Source organism: Halichoeres trimaculatus, unplaced genomic scaffold, assembly GCF_033239565.1.
Source record: "Halichoeres trimaculatus isolate MK-OKI-2021-1 unplaced genomic scaffold, fHalTri1.1 fHalTri1_scaffold_2, whole genome shotgun sequence".
Lineage (NCBI taxonomy): Eukaryota > Metazoa > Chordata > Actinopteri > Labriformes > Labridae > Halichoeres > Halichoeres trimaculatus.
The window spans coordinates 25,412,573-25,427,945 of record NW_027437180.1 but is presented as its reverse complement, the minus strand read 5'-3'; the positions used below and the strand labels follow the sequence as shown (position 1 = coordinate 25,427,945).

Sequence of the window (15,373 nt, the reverse complement as noted above, 5' to 3'; positions counted from 1 at the left end):
AGTTGCTGTTGTTATTTTAATTAAAACATCCATATCACATCTCTAGTTACTGCAGAGGAAGTCCCATATTGTCTCATTTAGTACCAAATCATATTGCATGGTAAGGCACTCTATCATCGCTTATTATACCGAATTTGTATTGCAATGTATCCTTTCCTATCTTATCTGAACTCCAGGTTTTCTCAGGCAAAAGTCAACAAGTCAAAATTTTAATCACCAGAAGAGTCAAGAGAGAGTGACTGGTAGTATCTATAGACTGTAAAATAAATGGATGCAGCCTCCATGATTTCATCTGTCTGTTCCAGAAATGGAGTTTTGAAGCAAACTGTTGACAGGGGCCATATTGGAAATGGGGCGGGCTCTGAGTGTCCACACTAACAGCCATAGGGTGCCCTCCTGTTTGTCAAGTGAGCTGTGCCTCTGATTGGGTAAACTTGTTGTTTTAACATCTTCTTAGCAGCAGTGATAGAAACAAATATCAACCCCCTGTGCATTGTGTACCCTTAGTGACATTGGTGATTCAGACAGGAGACATTTTTGTACCAGGCTGTGTGGTCCTTGTTTTTGTTTTGTTTTTTCCTTTTGCATGCAGATGTGGATTCTGGTACTTCAAAAGCTGGCCTCAAGCAGACACTCAATGAACTGCTAATTGTAGCACTTCTGCACAGCTTCTTATTGTTAGACCTGAAGTTACCTTTTGATAGTATCAGAGCAGAAGAGAGAAAGTTCCAACCACACAGGCAAGGCTATTGGAGTTAGCCACAATATGACAAAGCTAAAATGTTATTCTTTCTGCCTAATCTGCTGGTCAGTGCTAAAAAAGCCCAGTAGAGTTAGTTTGCGTCATATTGTAGGAATGATTTGTTACCCCCTGCACAGAAATCTGTTTGCTCAGCCTACAGTTGAAGCATGAATGCTTTGAATGATATCTATGTTAGCATAATCCTGAAGGTCTCCAGGCTACCCAACCTTTAAACCAGCTGATAGTAACAGGCAAATTTAGCTTAATGTCAACCCCTGTTCTTGTATTGTAATATCCTGAATGAATCATGTTTGTATTGCTTTAATCAAACTGTTTTATATTGTTTGGCCTTGTATTGTGTCATATTGTTTCATTTCATTTTTTTGTTTTTGTTTTGTGCCATATCATAACGTATTTCCTATCCTATCAATAATCGCCAACTTGTATCACATGGGATCATTACTTGATTACATTACTGTGATCCTTAAACTGAATCATTCAAAAACTTGAATATTTTCTTTGTTAATTAGTATTTATGTGTATTTAGCATTAAATGTTGCAGATGTTACATAAGCAGAACAAGTGTCTTTGTTTTAAGCATAGGGATGGGTACCGGATAGGGTACTTTTATAGGTACCGATTGAATTCTGTCAAAAGTACCGCGTACTGATTCACGTAAAATCAAAAGCTACCATGTTTAGGTACCTAAATGCATCATTGTAACTGTGAGGGAGTGAAAGAGAAGGTGATTTTCCATTCTGGACATGAACACAGCATTTCAAGGTTATATATTGAAGAATAAATATGTTAAGTTTAAAACAATTTACATTTTATTATTAAACAAATTGATATTTTTTACCACATGAACACATAAAAGTACCGGAAATTGGTACCGTTGGGTACCGATATCGATTGCCAGGTACCAGGCATTAGTACCCTATCGTTTCAAATGTGAAAGTTACCCATCCCTATTTAAGCACTTGATAAACTTACAGTGCTGGTGATTCCAACAGTGACTTTCGGGCTGAGGTGAATTCATTGGTTTTGCTGCCTTACCCTGAATTGACTTTGTCTTACTGAGACTGAACCATCAGGACAGTGCTGGTTGAGGTCTAAGAGAAGTTTTCTCCTTCCATTCAGTTAGATTTTCAATAGAGTAAGTCAGGACACCAGAGTTACCTCCAATATACCACACCAAAGTTACTCTGCGCTGTCATTTTATTCTTTTGTACTTGTGACCTAACGTGGTTCCTGACCCAATTTTTATGACCTTTCTAAAAATGGTGAAATTTAATCCCACAACTGCAGCTAAATCACATTTTTTGATACTGCTTGTTTAAAGATCTAAGAAGGGCAGTAAATAAAACTTGCTGATTTTTCATTAATTGTACCTTGCTTTTACTTAAAGTTGGAAGATGACATGCACTTTCTAAATCCTACTTTCACTTGTCTGACTTCTCCTGAGCAGCACCATGGTGAACTCTGGTATTCACTGTTGCTCGTGTTGCTCACAGTTGAGCTGATGCTCTGCTATGTTGGTGCAAACTGACACATGGTGTAGAGTTTCAGGAGGACGCGTTGTCTTATATTTCCTCCGTTATGTGACTGCGGCATCTCTATGAGTCACTTTTTGGAAGTTGATTGTGAGTGTGTCCAGCAGAGGGATTTTATTCATTAATTATGAAGCGTCTCTGTGATGTGAACAAGGGGAGGATTACAAAACGAAGCTGTATGTCCCCAGCAAGATTAATGCATAGTCAGTTAAACTTTCAGGAAGGAAGTGGTGGACGTGTTTTTTTGTTGTTCTTTTTTAAAATGCCTTGACACTACTAAGGTTCTTTTTTAACCTACAACGTCCACACTGAGGCCGCTCATTGAGACTGCTTTTTTTAGATGTAGCCTGTTCCTTCTGCTGATGTTCAATGACTGTTTATAACATCATTTAATTGCTGTCTGTAATTTTGTAATCATTGTTATTTCCCTGTCCTGTTACAAACATAAAGAGAATCTTCAATATTATTAACTGTGACAAAAAATATGAGATTGGCCTGACAGTAACCCAGATGTCGAGTTATGTACAAAGGGTGTTTACCCACCTTGATAGTTGATCTAAAGCAGGGCCATTAAATCCAAATGGCCAACTGTGTGTCTTCAAATGATAAGACTCCTTTCACAGGTGGAGTTCAAGTTGAGTAATGCAAAAGTAAAAGATGTGAGTAAAATGTGTGAATGAAAGAAACGTCTGATAAAACACTTGAACTGTTGTGTTTTGACCTTGGACTGATCTGTGGTGTTTGGACTGTCTGTAACACAATAGTGGATGTGTGACTCCCAGGCCCTTCACAGCCTCTCAGTGACTCCCTGCTCTCGTCAGCTGGGAGGATGTCCCACTACGGAAAGTCCTTGGTTCTGAGAGGAAGCTTTACAGCAGGGCCCTGGGCCAGAGAGCTATGACATGGAAGTGCCCATGAGAGGAGCAGCATGCAGATGTGCTTCTGTTTCACAGGGTTTCCTCAACAGGAACCGTGTCCTGTCTGTACCCTCTGTCCCACCCTTTGTGTTGTTCTAAGCTGACACGAGTAGTTCTTAAAACTCAAACTTTTTCACTGATTGTTTTCTTGACTGCTGAAAAGTAGTTTTCAATTTCATTTCAAATTTAACTTGAGCATCCATAACAAATACCTGTAATGATATGTAACAAGTACCTGATCAGGGCTGCAGACTGCCCCTAAATGTTCGCATTTTGCCCCTAAAGCTTGAGACAGTAGAAGTAAATTTTTCATCTATGCAACCAGTAAGTTTACTGAGAATTTACCGATTCAAGAAGTGCTTGAGCCATTTTTATCTAAAATAGTACAAGATGAAGATAGGCAGTGTGATGATGTGCTACTAGCAGTGGAGCGAGACATGGGAGCACTTAAAAATAGGGATGTCCCGATCACGTTTTTTTGCTCCCGACCCGATTCTGATTTTTTAAATTTTGAGTATCTGCCGATTACGATATTTCCTGATCTGTTCTTTCAGCAATGCATTAAGAGAAAAGAAAAACTCCTACCAGTTGTCCTTTGAGTGTTTTTTTGTTTTATTTAAATGAAGGTATCATTCCATCCAACATGGATATAGCTTTTTTTTCTCCGCTTAGTGCAGCATTGGATCAACAAAATAAAAATAAAGCTTCTCAGTGGTGCACCACAAGATTACCTTTTATGTGTGTGACAATAAGGTTGCAATTTCTTGTTTGCAATTTCGTTGTACTTGTTATAATGACAAATGATGTTCTGTTCTAAAATGAATAATGATGTGCTATTATACACATTTTAATTAAAAACAAGAACTAAGGCCCAAGGCTTTTTCTGATTCCCTCTCCCCCAATCTCTGATTGTTAAAAAATGCCCCAATTCCGATCACATGATCCGATCGAGACATCCCAACTTAAAAAAAAAAAAAATCCTGCATTTCTTGTGGGGGTTGTGACATTAGTTTTCCCAATTCTCTATCTGCTACACACAGTGCGCTTGTCTGTGTGTGTGTCTCTGTGGACACATCAGGGCAGGACTTTGTTGTGCGCCATACAGAGAGCAGAGGATAAAAGGGAACATGCATGTATAGACAGAAATGACACCCCTTCATGTTAATAAGATAGATAACATCAGACTGTTTAGTCTATCCAATAAAAGAACAAGGTATAGACATGATCTATAAGAGAGGTAACCTTCAATTACTTCTGCTGTGATCTGATCAAGCGGCAACCTCCGGTCTAAGAATAGGAGACTAGTGCTAAAATCTGCTGATTCTGGAGTGTTCGCTTGAGGCTGGCTCTGGAAGTACCGGAAGTCAAATACACACCAAGCCAAAAAAAGCCATTTTCAAAGCAGAAGTTAATCTTTTTACAGCCTGGTTCAAAAAACGTCTCCTGTCTGAGTTGCTAATTTTACTATCAGCACCCACTGTACTAACCCTAACCCTAACCCTAACCCCAACCCTAACCCAATAAGAGGCACAGCTGAGGGTCACGTGACTATCAGGCGCCCTATGGCTGTATGCGAAGCCCTTGCCACTACCAATATGGCCGCTATAGCCGATGTGCTGCATTTTCCATTTCAGAAACAGACGGGTGACCTCGGTGAGACTACGTCCATGTTTTACACAGTCTATGGATCTGGTGTTATATGGAAATAGAATGAATTTGATTGTCACTGTTTGGCGGAGGGCAGAGGAAACCCTGTTGTTTGATTCATTTAACAGTACGCCTCGCTGATCTTAGGAAACTTAGCATCAACTTATGGTTTGGAAAACTGTACAAGTGGATTAGATTGACTTGAATGCTTTTTATATAAATACTTAGTGACCTGTGAGATGCGTATCACCTCTGTGATGACTGAAAGTATCACAAATCACCAGGGTTTCTCTCACATTAATATTGCCTATTTAGCTTTCCTGCATGCTTTGTTACTGCTGTTGCTGCTGTGTAAATGTGAAGCTGCAGTGGGGTCAGTTATGGTCAGCCCCACAGCTGGACTTCCTCTGTTTAACTGACTCATAACTGCATGATTTGTATTTCTTTTCTTCACTTTCAGTTCCACTTTGAAACAAGTTCGTGGAAAGACTTTTTGTTTCCCTCTCTGTGGCAGACAGGTTTAGGGGTAGCATGCCATCATGTGTGCCTTGGCGCTCTGCTGCTCTCTGTAATCACATTACTGATTCTGCCAGGGACCAGCATTACAATCTTTCATTAAAAACGCATTAGAAGTCATGTGGGAGGAACTGTTTTTCATCCCTAAAAAGAGAAAGGCTTTCTGTGATATTGACAGTGCTTTGCTTGATGGCATAAGTATGCTTCTGGGTCTCCTTTTTTGCTGCAAATGGCAAATTTCCAGGACAATTTGAAGCAAATCTCACTTTGTGATAACATTTTGAATATTTGCTCACAAAATACCCACATACTGATAAATCTTATTAAGTTCTTGGTCAATATTGACAGGATAATGTTACTACAGAATTGTTTTGAGGATAAGGAAATCATGAATGAAGTAATGCATGCTTTATGGGCAGGGAGGGCTGGGACTGTGGGAGAGGGTGGGTTGAGGGCAAAGGTGGTCTCAGAGTGAGGAGCAGGCATTCAGGCTGGAAAAGACAGGACAGTGGAACAGGAAGGATTGTGGAAAGGCGCAGCACGTTAACGCTGGACCAGGCGAGCTGTGACCTAAGTGGCACATCTGATGAGACCGTAGAAATCATAACAAACAACACTCCACCAGCTGCCAACCAATACACTGAGGACGTCTTCAGCAGATGAACTTTGACATATACATACCTCACTGGTTTGTTTTGGGGAAAACTTTGGCAGCAGAAGCCAGAACATAAAATGTTAAGTTTCCTGACAGACAGTAAGAAGATAACAAACTCATTTTTGTAAAATGGAAAAAACTTTTCCACAGTGAAACATGCTTCTCTCGGCTCTCTCTAAGTTGTATGGCTGTGATAAATCATTTAAAAGATGCACAGTAGCCATAGTTTTAAGCTATAAAAAGAAAAAGGGAACCCAGGGGGGTTGTCACTGCAAAATAATTCTATGCTGTGCTATGCAATGCTACGCTACAACAATGGAAGCATGCTGGATCTTTGCCCTAAAAACAAAACATGAACATTTACATATTTACCTGATTGAATAATGGAGATAGAGTTACGTAATCCTCAGTTGGGGCTCAGCTGTGTGTGTTATGAAACACCTTTGACTAAAAGGATAAAAGGTGAACTTATTCACAAGCTTGTAAAAAACAACAGAAAGCAAGAAAAAGGTTATTTGTGTCTTTTTGCTATAGTGAAACGTGTGATTTTTGCCTCTTGTTGCTGTCATTTTGTGACAGCAGCCTTGTTGGGGAAAAGGGAGAAAAACTTGGGCTTTGGTTTGTGGTGCTCCATAATAACCAGCCCTGTGACTCTGTGCCCTCCCCATTGTGTCATCTTTGTTTTTCTTCCCACCTCTTCTGACCAGGGGCACTGATGTTTATGTCACAAAGCTGGGCAGCTTTTTTATCATGTTTTTTCCTGCTACAGAAACAATCTGGCCTGTAGCATCAGATTGATGTAAGGTGGGGTCTGTGTGACTCATGCGCTAAAGCCAGCAGACTTATGTCTCTGGCTTTCTGCAGAGAAACTAGCCAAGTTTGACAGTTCCCAGGTTTGCTCTGAAATGCCTTTCTTTAAAAGGCAAAAAGCAGGAGAAGCCTTTGCCCTAGTGTGTGAGGCATTTCTCTCTTGTGATATAGTCCTTCCCTGTAGGACAGCGGCTATCATTTCCATCTGTTATTCAGACCTCTCATCTGACACTTTTGTTTATTGCTCCACTGATTGTATCCAGTTGATCTTTCTGTTGTAACTTCAAACCAAACTGCACAGATAAAACCTTTCTCCTCAAAATGTGGCTGGCTGTTGTCAAGTTATGCTGGAGCTCCATGTAACCGGATAACTTTCATTCCTTAAGTTTTATGTAATGAAGTGCACACAGCATGGCCTCATATGTATTCTCATATGAACCGCCCAGCCTGCAGATAGTTAAACACGCATGCAGCCTTTGTAATCAGATTGTATAGATGTGTGTGATTTGCACACCGTGCTCACATATGGCTCCAATAAAGAACCTGCAGATCTATCTATTGACATCACTGTTCTGGTAGTACACTCACTGATTGTCCACAGGGACTGAGCCTTGATGCTGCATTAGCTGGGACACAGCATGCCTTAAACTTTACAATAAACTGTATTCAGAAAGCAAAACATGCATGATTACGTACCTTTGGGCTATTAGGGCCAGTAGGGGTGGGAGAAAAAAAACATAAAACATTTCATTGGGATTTTTTGTTTGACAATATCAAAATCAGAATTCTATGTCAAAAAAATGATTTTCTTTCAAATTCTTCAGTTTAGTCTTTGTTAACTCCTTGATGCCTGTTGTTGCAAATTTGTGACATACCCTGTCAGGTCTCAATGCAGCTGAAATGACCTTTGTATCTCATTATTACCTACTGATTCACATTCTACACATACCAAAGATCATATTAGATCCATTATGCAGGGATGGGTTCTGATTTAGGTACTTTTATAGGTACCGACCAAATTCTGTCAAAGTACCGGGTATCGATTCATGTAAAACCAAAAGGTACCATGTTTAGGTACCTAAATGCATCCTTGTGACTGTGAGGGAGTGGAAGATTAGGTGATTTTCCATGCTGGACACAAACACAATATTGCAAGGTTATATATTGAAGAATAAATACACTAAATGTTAAGAAATTAGATTTTATTATTTAACAAATTGATATTTTTTACCAGATACACAGAAAAAAGTACCAAAAATTGGTACCATTGAGTACCAGTACCGATTGCCAGGTACCGGGCATCGGTACCATATCGTTTCAAATGTGAAAGGTACCCATCCCTACCATTATGTCACAATATATTAGTCAGGGGATGAACTTCTTATTTTAATATAACTTAGTTATAACTATTGTGTGTACTATACTCAAATTTATAATATCCACTTAATTTAATACATAAAATCAATCTATTTTTATAATTATTTGTTAATTCAGGCATTAAGGGGTTAATAAACTAGAACAGAGGGTCAAATGTTTCTCTCTGACCCTCATGATGTGCATTTTATGGGAAAATATGGCTCCTGATATAGTAGAAGAATCTTAATTTAAATCGAATTGGTATTCCAAAAATCATAACAGAATGCAATCGCAAGAATGGCATATCATCGCAGCCCTAAGGGTCAGCATGTCTAATTGAAAAACTAAATTTAGTGTTACTGTCAAAAAGTCGGTATGCTAAGTAAAATGTTGATAAGAACAAATTTTGATGGCTTGCAAATCATTCAAATACTATCTTCAGCTGAAAATATTCAAAACCAACACATTAAATGCTCCATTAATCAAAAATTGACAGGTCATCAGCTTGCTTTTAGCACACAGTTGAAAAACCAACAACAGTGAAAGTATGGGGTTGCATAGGTGTCCATGGCATGGGTAGCTCATGCATCTGATCCTGAGTTTTAGAGAAATAAATTCTGCCATTCAAACAATGGCTTTTCAAGGAAGACCTTGCATGTTTCCTTGCGATGATGTCAAAACAAGTTCTGCATTTATTGCAACAGCATGGCTCCGTAATAGAAGAGTCTGAGTGCCAAATCTGTGACTTTCAGCCTTGTAATCATATGAAATAATTTGAAGCATCATCACATGAAAAATATGCCAAGGATATCCCTGAACTGTTGAGCAGCTGAAATCCTTTATCAAAGACATTTCATCTCAGAACTCCAAAAACTGGTCTCGTCAGTTCCCAAGAATGTTGTTGAAAGAGTAGGTGATGCAGCACAAAAATAAACATGCCCCTATTTCACCTGTGTTGGAGCATGTTGCTGGCATCCAATTTCAAACGAGAATAAGTATAAATAAATAAATAAATAAATAAATGGATAACAATTGAGTTTTCTTTAAAAAAAATATAAAAAAGACTTTCAAACCATCAAATTGCCTTTCTAAGTATTCTGCGTTGTGTGCCAGATTTTCTTGAATTTATACAATATACAACATATGAAGAAATCAAGCTGCTACAGTTTTGTTACCCTTCTTAAATTCTTGAATGGAATTTATTATGAGTTTTTTTTTTTTTTAACGTGAGCTCCCTGTTAGCTTTTAATACATGAAATCTACAATGCATAATACAGTAGATAGTAATAAAGCCATAACTAAAAGGAACTTGGGACATAGGAAGAGATACAAACAATACCAACAATGACTAAATTTATGTTTTATACATTTTTCAGCCTAACCAGGAGCAGAATGACCTGATAGTTAAAAAAAAGTCTCAGTCTTCTTGCCTAGGGATGTTTTAATTGGATTGATATTTCCTTTCAACCAAGAAATTCAAGTTCAAAATACATCTATACTTTGCCCTTTCAAGGCTCTATCAACTTCTGAAAAAAGGAAAAAACTCAGGCTCTTAAGCTGCTAAATGCTCCATTATGACTTTATATGTTAGTCTTTTTTCTCAGAAAGCTGCTCCCTTCTATGAATCAAGATAACAGCATAAAAAGCGAAGCCTAAAGCAGTAAAACAAAAATAATGTGCTGAAAGATGCTGTAATTCTTTTGAAAATAGGCTCTGGCAGCTGCCTGTGTTAGTTTAAATTTTGTCTGCCGAGGTTATTTGTCTTTAGGTGTGGTTAGTTTTTTAATGAGCTTTTATAGCTCAGTGTAGGATTTGGTATGATAACAGGTATAGTTGTTTGAACATGCCATTATAAGGCTGATCTAAACACATACTGAAAATAAGAAGTGGACATAGCCACTCTGAAGCATTCATTGGTTTGTTGATAACTGTTCTCAGGTCCAAGTAAGATATTTTTGATGTAGCATCTTGTTTTTGGAGCCAGAAGTGATTTTTGCCAGAGAAGAGGGTGGACTTGCATACTTGCAAAATGAGTGTATTCTAGAAAGCCATGCTTCAAACAACTTGATCAGTACAATAATTATTAAAACATACTTTTCTGAAGAACAACACCAATCTTATTCTCAGAGACTTGTTTATGATCAACTCTTTATTGAATTAGCAGGGTTTCTGTCCCTATTGGCCATTAGAAGGAATGCAGATTTGAAGCTGTTTTTTTTTTTACCAATAAAAACAGTGCAATGGAAAATAATACTCCAAAAACGGAGCATTAAAAGAATGAAAGCATTCAGAGAGAAGATTATCTTCATCGGGGTGTGAGTAGTACGGTACGGATTAAACTCTCACCACAATATGACAGTTCTCTGGAGAAGTTTTATTATGTTGTGTTTGACAGGTAGACAATAAAAAAACACCAGCAGCAGTGAAATATGATCATAATGATGCAGTCAGCACTCCTGGCTGACATCCATACATGTCTAAGATAAGAACTACCACTTTGAACAGAACTACAGGAAAAGAAAATGGTAGATCCCAAAGAATTCATGCTTCTTACTGAATTCCTAAAATTATGGACTATGTCAAAGACAAGGACAGTCTTCTTTGTCTCCTTTCGTTTTGTGTGCTGCAAATTAAGGACTCTTACCTGGATCAGAGTAAACTTTTGTGGCCTCACACATCCTTTGTATAGGTTTAAACTGTCCCTCTGTGGTTTGGATTGTGTTCTGTTTTCACAGTCACTTTATAGAAAACGGCTATGTACTTTGTTTGCTCCTGAAGTGTAGGCTGACAAGCTTCTTTTGGTCATACCCCTATTTTGAAATTAATGCCTGTAACCTGTACTCAAAACCCTCTAAATAACAGGCTTGTTTACTTCAGCTAGAAGTCACCTCTTTGCTTTTGCTGTATTAATAACATGAGTTCACAATGAGTGTCTGAGGTTGACATTAGTTTGTTGTCTAACTTTACTAATTTAAACTGTTAATATCTAACAATTCTGTGCGATAACTGACATAATTTAGCATCCAGTGACCCTCCTTGCCAAAATACTGGTGGTGCCTGAGCCGAAGGATTTGAAACCAAACTTCTTTCCTTTGTCAGTCTCTTAATGTTGCTTTTGTGTTGTTTTTTGTTTGCCCACTCTGTGTGGTGTCGAGGAAATGGACAAATTTAGACCCAGTCTCTGTGAATGATGTAATGTTAGAGCTGTGCAGGGACTATAGAAGTTAGCAAGCTAATGATTGAATCATAAACGAGTCACAAAATACTCAACGTTCCTCAATGTCCTTTCCTCTGTTGATATTTTGCTCTATGAGATTCTCTTTTTTAACAATGGAGTGTTTTTCTTTGATTGTTTTTACTTTTTGTTTCTTTAAAAAATGGGACCTCGCCTGCAAAAACCAGAGGAACAATACCCTCATGTGCAATATAAAGACATGCTGGGAGTACAAACAGTTGTAAAAAGTGTAAAACATGAGCTGCCCTATTGTTGTGTTTGCATCCCTTAGCTTCCTCTACTTCCATGACTCTGACAAATTGACTGAAAGAATCAACAACAGGTGTTTGGTCACCCATTATTTCTGTGTGTGTCTTGGAATTGCAACTATATGAAAGAGAGCTGCCGGACAACTTGTGGTGGATTTTTGACTGTTTGAACTAAGCTACTGAGGCAAATGCTCTGCCCTTTGTGCTCAGCACAGGCAGAAATAGTCCAACACCTCTCACATGTTTGGGCTTTGGGACGTACTGCAGGTTTAATCCATAGCATGTGTACACACACCACTCAGACAGGCTGGAGTGTGCAAGCAGCAAGAAGACAAGGCAAACAATAAAAAGAGACACTGTTAAAGAGTGGATTGTTGCACTGAAATTTTATCTTGAAATTGAAAATAATAAAAAAAATGTAAATACATTTTTTAATTAAGATTCAGTGTATGGACATTCGTAGCTTTTACTACAGAGAAGATAAAACTGCTGAACTCATTGGCTGGGTAGCATACTCCTTTTATGCCGCGGCCACACCAAACGCGAACACGCGAATTTACTCGCGCGAATGGCCTGTCACGCGCCGCGTGAACGCCCGAGTCTCGCCGCTGGACTTTTTTGACAACCTGAGGCGCGAACACGCGAATGCGCGGTACTGCGCATGCGGAGTAGAGAGCTCATTCATTTAAAGACCGAAAGTCCAAAAGAGCATCTGAAAAACAATGAGCTGTGGTTTCCAAAGCATGACAGGAGAGTGTGTGAAAGCTTTGAAGATCACAATCAATGCCTCTGCCTCTCCCTGGTAATCCACCAGCCCTGCTTGGCTGTTCCCTGCGATCTCATCCCCGATCCCCCGAACCTCCGACACCCCGTACCCCCGACCACCCGAACCCCCGACCTATGTTCCCGGAGGTCTCCCTGGGGATAATGAAGGGGTGGAGGAAAGAGAGGAGCACAGAGAACTTTCATCTTTTCCCTGGCTCTGCCCCTGCCCCGCACTTTCCTCCTCTCTATCAGGCTTAAAACTCCGCTGAGGAAAACACAGTCGGACTCAGTGATAGCCCGTACAGGCAGATCCAGCTGGGAACGAATGTTTTCAGAACTTACATTCAAAACCTGTCTCCTCAGAGACTTTCAACCGAGCCTGATCCTTTTTTCCCGGTCTCTGTAGAGTACACACGTCGTATCGTATTACTCTGGATGATGACACACCGCACAGATTGTTTTCTCCTCCATCCTCCGGCGGAGTTGGAGCCGGAGCAGGCGGCAGTTGCCCCCCAACGTTGTCAAAACAATGACGTAGTGGGGGAATATTTTGAACTCGAGCGAATTCGCGTCTACCGCCCAAACGCGTGAACGCTCCAAACTCGCCGCGCCAAACGCGCGAATCGCGCCGCGAGAGGCGAATCGGCGGCTAAACGCGTCTTTGCATAGACTTTGTATGTAATCGCGCCGCAAATTCGCGTTTGGTGTGGCCACACCATAACATTCCAACAAGGATGTCCTCAGGCTTGGGCCCCACAAATTCCCATTTGGAATTTTGTGAAGTTTTGTGGAACTTAACACGAGCAAGAACAGTTTGAAATTTTATGGTATTCTTATATCAGAATCAAAGTTTGATACACCACCAAGACCACATCCCTTGATGAAAACACAAATGTCAGCACACATCAAGGTGTTTCAATGAACTGAGCGAACTCGATATGGGTACGTACAACAATCTGTATCTCATAGATTGGCAGTGCAATATTTCCAGCTTAAACCAGGGGGCGCTATGGCTGTGATAAAAAATGTTGAGGCTTAAACTCTTAACGTGTAAAATCTAGGTCAGATTGGAGCATATATGGCTGAAACAAAAAATGCTTCCTGTTCAGTGGAGAAACATGCAACTTTGAAGGCTTGCTACAGCCACTCCTCTTAAGTTTTCAATTTTTGGCAGTTTATTCAGAATGGCAGGCCTGTTTGCCCTTTGTCATTAAATTAAGAGACGGATATGTGTACAGATTTTCATCTAGATTAAACCATCTCTCCAGGCGCTGTACTTCTGGCACCCTAATGATATGATGGATAACAATTGCATCTCTGGTGCCTATTTGCAGCTCTTCATTCCAGCCAGCTCTCGATTATGTTTGTAGTCATCACAGAAGTTCAGCAGACTTAAAGCTGTACCAGAGGTGTAGCGTAGCCGCTCTTTTCTATAGGGCCCCATCAATCTGCCTCTTCCAGTGACACTGCTTCTCAGTATACAGCTCGCAGCTCCAGTCTTAAAATACCCACTCTGCATTCTGTCATCCAGTCCCAGGAGGACCACTGTGGGTCAGAGATCCCACCACAGGGAATCTCTTTACTGTTTGGAAATAGATTCAGTTTGCTGTGTTTACTGATTTGCAGCAGTGTACTTGAGGTTTGACTTTCACAACACTTACTACTCCCACCAAAAATCTGAATGTTGTTTTGATCATGATATGAGGGAATTAATCATCTTACAACACAGTTTTACAATGAAACGCAAGTTGTTGTCCAAAATTTTGAGAACGTAGGCTATAGAACATGGACATAGGTTCAGTGATGTCACCCACTGATTTCTACAAGGCTCTATGGAGCCATGCTGGAAATGCCAACTCAACCTCGCCCTCAGTCAACCTCCTTGTAGGCAGCTGCAATGCACCCCCAAATTAATCAACTTATCCATGTCCCTAATTTAATGCACACTATGCTGTAAAACTGTTGGGAAAGATCTGTAAGAGAAGTGAGTCTTTATGAATTGTGAATGCATTCATGTGTTGTACTAGTATTGGGATGGGTCTTGTCAGAAAACAATCTCACTAAAAAGAAGAAACAAAGGTCACAGAGTCACCAGTGAAAGGGCCAAAGCTATGAATGTAATGCCAAACCGAGATTTTACAAGACAAGATGTTTCCTGTAACCTGATGTTGTTAGATGATCATTGCAATCAAGTATTACAAAGGTTCTTCTTTTATCAATTAACTGACCTTACCATAGAAGAATAAAAGCACAAGGTGAAAACAAAGAGTCTCTCCACTGAAAACAAAAACAGATCAGGGTTTTGTTTTGAAAAGCATCCTTGAAGCTCTTTCATTAGTGCTGTCAGTGCAGATGCTTTATTGTGCTATTCACTGGTTATGACAGCAGAGACTTCATCACCAACCTTTGTAACAAAAATAATGATGATACATTAATGAAGCACCTTAACATAAAGCATGTTGTGGCCTTAACAAACCAACAGAAACCCCAAAAATATTAGTGTGAGCTTCAATTTATCACTTTTTAGTGTAGAAGGCAAATAAATGATTGCACTCTGCCATAAAACTTGAAAATTAAAGCATATAAAAGCCCTAGACGTACACTTTCATCTTCTTTTAGGTGCTGGTTATTTGGATTATATAGTGATAATATCACTGTTTTTTCTTTCCCCTTGCATGTAAAACACTGATGCTTAAGTACAGCCATGTGTTTGAACGTGTATGGCGCCTGTGAAACCTGCCCTCCAAACACACTGGGTTTGATGTGCAACAGGATGTAGAAGACCATAGACAGGATGTTTGCAGAGTGTTATCTTTATGTGATGGTGCAGTAAGCCTACCTCTCATGATGATAGTTCTGTTATGCAGCCATTTACAGTGTTTTTTACACCATTATCAAAATGAGGGTTGAAATGTATGTTTATTGAGTG

At 39.6% G+C, this 15,373-nt stretch overlaps 1 protein-coding gene across 3 annotated transcripts in view; it reads left to right on the top strand.

Annotated features, from left to right (window-relative positions):
• The window catches only part of arhgap10 (Rho GTPase activating protein 10), a 54,114-nt gene that overhangs the window by 2,473 nt on the left and 36,268 nt on the right, over window positions 1–15,373 (top strand). The gene's annotated exons all lie outside the window — the stretch shown is intronic.